This window comes from Eurosta solidaginis, chromosome 4 (assembly GCF_040869045.1).
Source record: "Eurosta solidaginis isolate ZX-2024a chromosome 4, ASM4086904v1, whole genome shotgun sequence".
Classification (NCBI taxonomy): domain Eukaryota; kingdom Metazoa; phylum Arthropoda; class Insecta; order Diptera; family Tephritidae; genus Eurosta; species Eurosta solidaginis.
The window spans coordinates 87,733,136-87,744,887 of NC_090322.1; the positions used below are offsets into that span (position 1 = coordinate 87,733,136).

Here is an 11,752-nt window from a genome sequence, read left to right on the forward strand (position 1 = left end):
TGAATTTTTACAACGAATTATCAAATAATTGCTTTCTTAAAGAAGTCTCAAGCGACAATTGTGACAGTCAAGCGCCACAGTGACAGTATACAACTTTACCGGGTACCACACCAACCTCATAATTGTAATTCCATGTTAGTTCTGTACCAGCACGAATATGTGTAGATGGAAAGAACGCTACCCAAGCAAAACGCAAGTCGTGTGTATCGACAAATACATTTTGTACGAAAAGTTTTGCAGTATGATAGATAAAATGATTGATCTGAACTACAAAGCGTTTCTAACTTGGAATCTTGCATATGCCTCTCCCAATAGGAACCTATGTTGTTGGTTTTGCAAAAAAAAAAAAAAACCTCCCGCGTCGCTGGTCTTACTACATATGCATTAAATTTGACTTACGATTCACGATCCGAGTCTTCGTTCATATCTGCATTTGGATTGAAATTGTTTACTTGGCGCTCTTGCGAATCTTTATCAGTATTATGACGTGGAGTACTACGAGTGTAAACTCATCATCATCTTCCGGATCTGGTGCATAAGATTCCTAAACTCATTTGAATATTAATAAACATTTGGCATATCAATCGAATATTTTATTCGGAGATACATACCTCCTCATCTTCAACCTCTGGCGGTTCCACATCAGATTCGTAACCCTCTTTTATTTGTTCAGCAACTTCTACATAATCCAATTCAGCAAAATATGCATCACTTGTGGCGACTAGGAGGGCGCTTAATCGTATTCGTTGAACCATTTGTTTGTGTATTCTCTTTATCGGCTTCCAAAATAACATATTGACCCCAATAATCGCCAGATATCCTCAAAAGATTCTGCATCGTTGTGAATTGCATGTATACTTCTGGGAAAATGGCATGCCTATCAGGATCTGCCGATGAGTAGCCAACAATAGCTGGCCCGAATACGCGCGCAATATTATCGATGGGCATTAATACTTCAAGACATTCAGCTATGCGCTGAAAAATGTAATATCAAAAATGCTAAAGTATCACGATTTCCTTGCGGTAAAGCACCAACTACCTTGAAAGGGTCCTTTTGTATTTCAGCTTCAGATGGCTGTTGCCCTGCATTACAAAAATCTTTCCGCAAATTAGTGGGCATAAGCGGCTCGCGTAGGGAACGCAAAAAATCTTTAACACAACCGCATAACACATGTACGACAATGTTAGCGAGATGAGGTGTATTCTTGCCGCGTAGGAAACGCTCATTGAGTGCTTTAACTTCAAGTTCCAAACCCAACACACGATAAATAACCACCTCATTGAGTCCGCGCGACTCAATTTAATTAACGCAATGTACAATGAGAGCTGGTATCATCGGCGACACGTTCGGTGCATAATCGCTAAGATAGCCTTTATATTGGATGTGGGTGTGCCTGATTGCGGCACACAGCTTACTGTTAGCGCCGAACGAAAATCGGCATGACAACGTATTGAACAATCTCGACAGCGTACACCCGCTGTACCAAAACGAATTTTTTTCTGACAATGTGCGCAGGTATCAGTACGTATAAAGGTACGTGAAGCAAAATTGTGCTGACGCATTAGTTGCCCGCGTAAGCCTGACACTTGAGGCGAACATAGATTAACACCTGGTCCACATTTGATCGCTGTTATTGGTGTTACTGGTGGTGCAGTGCCACCTTTATATGGTGTGCGTGTAGGCGTAGAGCAACCAGCTTCTTGTGGACTGCCACCTAGTACAAATACGACCGGACCCAGACGCCGTATCAATTGTCTGTTGCTGTACACCAGAGCCACTACGTTTCCATTTTCTTTTCATGTTCTGCTTCACGTTTTAATTTGCTTTCAACCTCAAGCAAGCGGCGCGCATGGTACAGCTTCGTTCTAAACCGCCATTGATTCGAATGAGACATCTAACTCCTTTTGTATGCGTTGTGCCTCTTTTGCTGTCTCCAAGCACTCTTGGCGAAATCGTTCTAGTAAACGTAAAACACGTAGAACTTCTTCCTCCGCGGTGCCGTCAGTTAATACTTGTATGCATCACCTGCATCTCCACCGCCAGTCACCTAAAAGGAAAATAGAAAGGCAAAAAATTAATTAATAAAGAGAAATAAAATTCAAAAATGAAATTAATATAAAACCTAACCTACGACATTCTTACCGCGTGCGTTTCTTTTCAATGGAAATGTCATATTTTTTTTCACGTCACGTACCGGTTTGCTATTTCACCACAGCAATCAGTGCATATAAGGGAACAAGAAACGAAAGGGTTGCCATGCTCGCTAACTCGACCACTAAATGGTGCGTTTCCCTACGGGTCTGTCAATGTCCAAGCACTCCATTTCTCTTATATAGGACGACCACGATGATCCACACCACATCTTAAAAAACCGACGCTGGTGAAGGGTACCTTTTTGGGCACTCCCAGCACCGATAGGGATAAAATCTCATATGCCCATTCAAGTGTCCCACTAGGCATAAAAACGACGATAGGGCTCGGTTGCACACGCGGCAGTTGAACGTACCACGCGGAGGTGAACCGTGGGGTGGCCGCCTGAACCACAATACGCCCTCATAGCTGGCGTAAAACTGACCATACCAGGCGATGGTGTTCCCGCGCATTTTTACGATAATCGGCCTCAGCAGAGCGCGGAGGATACAGGGGTTCACGCGCCGCAACCCGTCTGCCACCGCCTGCTGCACAAGCTCCTCCGGCGCGTGACAAATGAAGGACCCCCCTCGCCGCTCCGGATACTGCACATCGGCCACCACCTGGATGGGCTCCTCGTCCCCAGCCTCCACCGTCACTACAATACGCTGCATTGGCTCCATTTCAAACTTAAAAAAAAAAAAGAAAAGAACCATTAGGACAAATACTCACATGCCTTATAATTATCTCATACTTACGCCGTTTCACGTTGGTTGTTGCTTAAATATTGACAACGAGGTAGAAGGCATGTACTCACCACAACCTTCCAGTAACGGGTCCTTAAAGTGCCGGTTACTCGTCTATAGAGTCAAGGAATCAGGGCTGCCATAAACCCTTATAGGTACACATCACCCATACTTTTTGCGTGTATAATCCATAAACACCATAATTTTCCACGAGATGGCAACCCACGGCACAACAACGGCAGTTTCATTAGTGCTGTCAGACTAAGGGCGGATACCGAACACTAAATAGACAAAATCAGTACCGGAAACCTCCAAACATCACAATCCGGACTGACGTGTTTTTTCTATTCCTTACTCATGTGGGCATTTAATGCAGCACCAACCAGTCATACACAACCAAGGAATTCAAAAAAGGGAGAACAAAACAGAAACAAACCTCTCCTTGCACAAGAAATTTTTACATTTTTTTTTACAAGGAAATTTGTTTTTTTTTGTTGGTTTTTTTTACACTTTCCTTTTTTTGGACACTGTTTTCTGGCTGGGGGCAGGACTTGTTGTTTGTCAACAACAAACATCACAAACAGTCATTATAAGGGCTTGGTACAAAAACAATCCGAGTCCCGAAATAAAAGAATCCCGACACGACAAAATCCCGAAATTGGAAAAAGTCAACTGTTTCTACCGGCTTAGTGTGCTACTGCCCCAGTGACCTAGTTTTCTTTTCAAGGGTAAGCAAATACATATATATATATATATATTCGCACGCCACAAATTCACCATACCAGCTGTCAGCTGACCAATAAATACACAACAGGGTTGCACGCCATTTCAAAATGGTACGTGCAGATAGAACGCGTCATTGAGAACGCATCGCCAATCTACATGCAAGCACCGGCAGTTGGTACACGTTCGAGTTTAATTACGATTTTCGCTATTCGTCATGAGCTGTCGCACAAAATTAAATCCATACCTACGTCAGCCTCTACGCTTCGTTTTAAACTCGGTTTATTCATCTATTTTAACGTACGTTCGTTAATAAAACAAAACGCGTATCACGAAAACAAGTAATTTTGCGCGGGTGGCTTGGAATCACGTCCGTTCCAACCTCCCACACACCGCAATCTTGCTGGTTTTGTTGAAATGACTAAGCTGCTCGAAATCACAGCACTAACTACCTTGCAAAAACGCTCTCGTCATTCCACGTCATTTGACTAGTCATTTTACGGTGATAGGTTATATTCGTAGTCACATTTCCATGGGCGTGGGTATGTTTTGTGACCAAGTGTTTTGTAGGGTAATAATATAATACACAACTGACGAGATACATGCGCTGCAGCGAAAACGCGCATCACCCAACCAACCTCACGGCCACTCGCCCTGGCACATCCATAAAATGCCACAGTCGACCTGAGAGCGACACGACACGTTATACGCTGGAACGGAGACCTCGGCCTCTTCGTCCAGCCCAGAAAAACCTCAAAACCCTCGAGTCTGGAACGGAGACCTCTGCCTCTTCGTCCAACCAACAAAAAGAACCACAAATCTGGAATGGAGACCTCGGCCTTTCCATCCGGAACGACAAAAACCAAAGAATAACAAAAAATGGTGCCACTCTGGAACGGAGACCTCGGCCTCTTCGTCCAGCCTTACTGGCCATCGAATATACACATATTACATTCTGAATTTTTATATTTATGTATAACTCAATGGCAAGAAATATTCACTTATAACTGTTCATAACTGCTAATTTTTTCATCTTAGCTCAGGTGGCATGCTAAGCAAGTCGGAAAGGATTCCCGGCCATTTTGCGTCGTCAGACGAACTCCTCATTTAGATTAAGTTTAGTGTGTAAGTCTTATATTCATTTTTCTCGTTTCAGCGGAGGTCATTGGCTGAAAACGATGTTGCGTATCGCAAGGGGGCCGGCATGTTTAGGAAGGATGCCTAACTTTTTCCACATCTGTCTGCGATCCCCCCAATGCAACCCTGCGAATCGATACTCGATACTCGAATTAATTTGTAACCACCCACACCATCACCGCCACATGCATGTGCATGCATGTACATGTACGTGTATGTGTGTTTTTTTGTCAGCACTCATGCATATGCATGTCGGGGTTGTTGTGTGGGTGCCTTTCCCCTCCAAAACGGAGGATTTTGCGGGTCAACGGTTGTAGCTTGCTATACAACCGGCCTCTTTGATTTCAACAGCCAACGCGTACACATCTGCCGCCAGCGATCTCTGCCGTAGTCACATATTCACAAGGTTATATATTTTCCTGTATATTTGTTAGCTACCCAATAAAACATATCATTATAACGAGAAATCTCGTATTCTCCTATTTTTATTTCCACACGCCATATTCCCATTGATATCGACCCCGGTGCGCCCACCTCTCGCAAGGATCAGAAGCACCCCGGCCCGAACAAACTTTAAATTTAACTTTCACTTTAACTTTAACATTCACTTTAACTTTAATTTTAACTTTAACTTCCACTTTAACTTTAACTTTAACTTTGACTTTAACCTCAACTTTAAATTTAACTTTAAATTTAACTTTAACTTTAATTTTAAATTTAAATTTAACTTTAACTTTAACTTTGACTTTAACTTTAACGTTAACTTTAACTTTAACTTTAACTTTAATTTTAACTTTCACTTTAACTTTAACTTTAACTTTAATTTTAACTTTAACTTTAAATTTAACTTTCACTTTAACTTTAACATTCACTTTAACTTTAACTTTAACTTCCACTTTAACTTTAACTTTATTTTTAACTTTAAATTTAACTTTCACTTTAACTTTAACATTCACTTTAACTTTAACTTTAACTTCCACTTTAACTTTAACTTTAACTTTGACTTTAACCTTAACTTTAAATTTAAATTTAACTTTAACTTTAGCTTTAACTTTAGCTTTAACTTTAACTTTAACTTAAACTTTAACTTTAACTTTAACTTTAACCTTAACTTTAACTTTAATTTTAAATTTAAATTTAACTTTAACTTTGACTTTAACCTTAACTTAAATTTAACTTTAACTTTAATTTTAAATTTAAATTTAACTTTAACTTTGACTTTGACTTTAACCTTAACTTTAACTTTAACTTTAATTTTAAATTTAACTTTAACTTTAACTTTAATTTTAACTTTAACTTTAACTTATACTTTTACTTTTACTTTAACTTTAACTTTAACTTTAACTTTAACTTTAACTTTAACTTTAACTTTAACTTTAACTCTAACTTTAACTTTAACTTTCACTTTAACTTTAATTTTCATGTTAACTTTAATTTTGACTTTAACTTTAACTTTAACTTTAAATTTAACTTTAAATTTAACTTTAAATTTAACTTTAACTTTAACTATAACTTTGACTTTAACTTTAACTTTCATTTTAACTTTAACTTTAACCTTATTTTTAACTTTAACTTTCGCTTTAACTTTAACTTTAAATTTAAATCTAACTTTAACTTTAATTTTAAATTTAAATTTAACTTTAACTTTAATTTTAAATTTAAATTTAACTTTAACTTTGACTTTGACTTTAACCTTAACTTTAACTTTAACTTTCATTTTAACTTTAACTTTCGCTTTAACCTTAACTTTAACTATAATTTTAATTTTAACTTTAACTTTAACTTTAATTTCAACTTTAACTTTAACTTTAATTTTAACTTTAAACTTAACTTTAACTTTAACTTTAATTTTAAATTTAAATTTAACTTTAACTTTAATTTTAAATTTAAATTTAACTTTAACTTTAACTTTGACTTTAATCTTAATTTTAACTTTAACTTTAACTTTAACTATAACTTTGACTTTAACTTTAACTTTACTTTTAACTTTAACTTTCGCTTTAAGTTTAACTTTAACTTTAATTTTAATTTTAACTTTAACTTTAACTTTAATTTTAACTTTAACTTTAAATTTAACTTTAACTTTAACTTCAATTTTAAATTTAAATTTAACTTTAACATTAACTTTAACTTTAATCTTAACTTTAAATTTAACTTTAACTTTAACTTTAACTTTAACTTTAATTTTAAATTTAAATTTAACTTTAACTTTAACTATAACTTTGACTTTAACTTTAACTTTCATTTTAACTTCAACTTTAGCTTTATTTTTAACTTTAACTTTCGCTTTAACCTTAACTTTAACTTTAATTTTAATTTTAACTTTAACTTTAACTTTAATTTTAACTTTAACTTTAACTTTAACTTTAACTTTAACTTTAATTTTAACTTTAAACTTAACTTTAACTTTAACTTTAATTTTAAATTTAACTTTAACTTTAATTTTAAATTTAAATTTAACTTTAACTTTAACTTTGACTTTAATCTTAATTTTAACTTTAACTTTAACTATAACTTTGACTTTAACTTTAACTTTAACTTTCATTCTAACTTTAACTTTAACTTTAACTTTAACTTTAAGTTCAACTTTAACTTAACTTTAACTTTAAATTTAACTTTAACTTTAACTTTAATTTTAACTTTAACTTTAACTTTAAATTTAACTTTAACTTTAAATTTAATTTTAAATTTAAATTTAACTTTAACTTTAACTTTAACTTTAATTTTAATTTTAACTTGAACTTTAACTTTAATTTTAACTTTAACTTTAATTTTAAATTTAAATTTAACTTTAACTTTAAATTTAAATTTAAATTTAAATTTAACTTTAACTTTATTTTTAACTTTAACTTTCGCTTTAACTTTAACATTCACTTTAACTTTAACTTTAATTTTAGCTTTAAATTTACCTTTAACTTTAACTTTAACTTTAACTTTAAATTTTACTTTAACTTTAACTTTCATTTTAACTTTAATTTTAACTTTAACTTTAACTTTAACTATAACTTTAACTTTAACTTTAACTTTAACTTCAACTTTAACTTAACTTTAACTTTAAATTTAACTTTAACTTTAACTTTAATTTTAACTTTAACTTTAACTTTAAATTTAACTTTAACTTTAACTTTAACTTTAACTTTAATTTTAAATTTAAATTTAACTTTAACTTTAACTTCAACTTTAACTTTAACTTTAATTTTAACTTTAACTTTAACTTTAATTTTAACTTTAACTTTAATTTTAAATTTAATTTTTAACTTTAACTTTAACTTAATTTTAAATTTAAATTTAACTTTAACTTTAATTTTAAATTTAAATTTAAATTTAAATTTAAATTTAAATTTAAATTTAACTTTAACTTTAACTTTAACTTTGACTTTGCCTTTAACCTTAACTTTAACTTTAACTTTCATTTTAACTTTAACTTTAACTTTAAATTTAACTTTAACTTTAATTTTAAATTCAAATTTAACTTTAACTTTAACTTTAACTTTATCTTTAACTTTAACTTTCACTTTAATTTTAACTTTATTTTTAACTTTAAATTTACCTTTCACTTTAACTTTAACATTCACTTTAACTTTAACTTTAACTTCCACTTTAACTTTAACTTTAACTTTGACTTTAACCTTAACTTTAAATTTAACTTTAAATTTAACTTTAACTTTAACTTCAATTTTAAATTTAAATTTAACTTTAACTTTAACTTTGACTTTAACTTTAAGGTTAACTTTAACTTTAACTTTAATTTTAAATTTAAATTTAACTTTAACTTTGACTTTACTTTAACCTTAACTTTAACTTCAACTTCAACTTTAACTTTAACTCTAACTTTAACTTTAATTTTAACTTTAACTTTAACTTTAACTTTAACCTTAACTTTAACTTTAAATTTATTTTTAACTTTAACTTTAATTTTAAATTTAAATTTAACTCTAACTTTAACTTTAACTTTAACTTTAATTTTAACTTTAACTTTAATTTTAACTTTAAATTTAAATTTTACTTTAAATTTAAATTTAAATTTAACTTTAATTTTAACTTTAATTTTAAATTTAAATTTAACTTTAACTTTAACTTTGACTTTGACTTTAACCTTAACTTTAATTTTAACTTTCATTTTAACTTTAACTTTAAATTTAACTTTAACTTTAATTTTAAATTTAAATTTAACTTTAACTTTAACTTTGACTTTGACTTTAACCTTAACTTTAACTTTCATTTTAACTTTAACTTTAAATTTAACTTTAACTTTAATTTTAAATTTAAATTTAACTTTAACTTTATCTTTATCTTTAACTTTAACTTTAACTTTAACTTTAACTTTAACTTTAACTTTAACTTTAACTTTAACTTTAACTTTAACTTTAACTTTAACTTTAACTATAACTTTGACTTTAACTTTCATTTTAACTTTAACTTTAACTTTATTTTTAACTTTAACTTTAATTTTAGCTTTAAATTTAACTTTAACTTTAACTTTAAATTTCACTTTAACTTTAACTTTAACTTTCATTTTAACTTTAAATTTAACTTTAACTTTAACTATAACTTTAACTTTAACTTCAACTTCAACTTTAACTTAACTTTAACTTTAAATTTAACTTTAACTTTAAATTTAATTTTAATTTTAACTTAAACTTTAACTTTAACTTTAAATTTAACTTTAATTTTAAATTTAAATTTAACTTTAACTTTAACTTTAACTTTAACTTTAACTTTAACTTTAACTTTAACTTTAACTTTAATTTTAATTTTAACTTTAACTTTAACTTTAACTTTAACTTTAAATTTAACTTTAACTTTAACTTTAACTTTAAATTTAACTTTAACTTTAATTTTAAATTTAAATTTAAATTTAACTTTAACTTTAACTTTAACTTTATCTTTAACTTTAACTTTAACTTTAACTTTCACTTTAATTTTAACTTTATTTTTAACTTTAAATTTAACTTTCACTTTAACTTTAACATTCACTTTAACTTTAACTTCCACTTTAACTTTAACTTTAACTTTGACTTTAACCTTAACTTAAAATTTAACTTTAAATTTAAATTTAACTTTAATTTTAAATTTAAATTTAACTTTAACTTTAACTTTAACTTTAACTTTAATTTTAATTTTAACTTTAACTTTAACTTTAACTTTAACTTTAAATTTAACTTTAACTTTAATTTTAAATTTAAATTTAAATTTAACTTTAACTTTAACTTTAACTTTATCTTTAACTTTAACTTTAACTTTAACTTTAATTTTAAATTTAAATTTAACTTTAACTTTAAATTTAACTTTAACTTTAACTTTAATTTTAACTTAAACTTTAACTTTAACTTTAAATTTAACTTTAATTTTAAATTTAAATTTAACTTTAACTTTAACTTTAACTTTAATTTTAATTTTAACTTTAACTTTAACTTTAACTTTAACTTTAACTTTAAATTTAACTTTAACTTTAATTTTAAATTTAAATTTAAATTTAACTTTAACTTTAACTTTAACTTTATCTTTAACTTTAACTTTAACTTTAACTTTAACTTTCACTTTAATTTTAACTTTATTTTTAACTTTAAATTTAACTTTCACTTTAACTTTAACATTCACTTTAACTTTAACTTCCACTTTAACTTTAACTTTAACTTTGACTTTAACCTTAACTTAAAATTTAACTTTAAATTTAACTTTAACTTTAATTTTAAATTAAAATTTAACTTTAACTTTAACTTTAATTTTAAATATAAATTTAACTTTAACTTTGACTTTGACTTTAACCTTAACTTTAACTTCAACTTTAACTTTAACTTTTACTTTAACTTTACCTTTAACTCTAACTTTAACTTTGACTTTAATCTTAATTTTAACTTTAACTTTAACTATAACTTTGACTTTAACTTTATCTTTCATTCTAACTTTAACTTTAACTTTAACTTTAACTATAACTTTAACTTTAACTTCAACTTTAACTTAACTTTAACTTTAAATTTAACTTTAACTTTAACTTTAATTTTAACTTTAACTTTAACTTTAACTTTAAATTTAACTTTAACTTTAACTTTAATTTTAAATTTAAATTTAACTTTAACTTTAACTTTAATTTTAATTTTAACTTTAACTTTAATTTTAACTTTAACTTTAATTTTAAATTTAAATTTAACTTTAACTTTAAATTTAAATTTAAATTTAACTTTAACTTTATTTTTAACTTTAACTTTCGCTTTAACTTTAACATTCACTTTAACTTTAACTTTAACATTAACTTTAATTTTAGCTTTAAATTTACCTTTAACTTTAACTTTAACTTTAAATTTCACTTTAACTTTAACTTTCATTTTAACTTTAACTTTAACTATAACTTTAACTTTAACTTTAACTTCAACTTTAACTTAGCTTTAACTTTAAATTTAACTTTAACTTTAATTTTAACTTTAACTTTAAATTTAACTTTAACTTTAATTTTAAATTTAAATTTAACTTTAACTTTAATTTTAAATTTAAATTTAACTTTAACTTTAACTTTAATTTTAAATTTAAATTTAATTTTAAATTTAACTTTAACTTTGACTTTGCCTTTAACCTTAACTTTAACTTTTTTTTTTTTTTGCGGGGAGGCTGAAAAATGCCTAATGCACCATAATTGCTGCCGTCGCAGCAACCGTGTATCCGTAGACTAAAAAACAGCCCCGTTCTGGAACCGTCGCCCACCCCGGCACCACTTTCGCATTACTTCAGGGTGGCGTTCCATATTTCTCATTTTTTAAGAGCCTACTGTTGTCCCTGCGTCCAGGTTCCCGCTATTTGCTCTGAGTGTCCATTTAATCACCACTGCTTCGCATGCGCATTTCTCTGCGCTCCCTCTCAACATCCATCAGGCGTGTCATTACTATAAATGCCATTTTGCTCACTGCAGTCCAGCATTCTTTCCTGCTGCACATATGTGAAACTAAATTTCTCGTGGTAGGTTCCTCCCCAAAGACTCCATGCAAGGTGAGTCTTTCTTCGTGGAAACGGGGGCAGTAGA

General features: G+C 29.1%; 1 pseudogene; it reads right to left on the reverse strand.

The window, feature by feature from the left end:
- Nucleotides 1-708: 708 nt before the first annotated feature.
- LOC137248600 (rac GTPase-activating protein 1-like) lies at nucleotides 709-2,814 on the reverse strand (annotated as a pseudogene).
- Nucleotides 2,815-11,752: the final 8,938 nt, after the last annotated feature.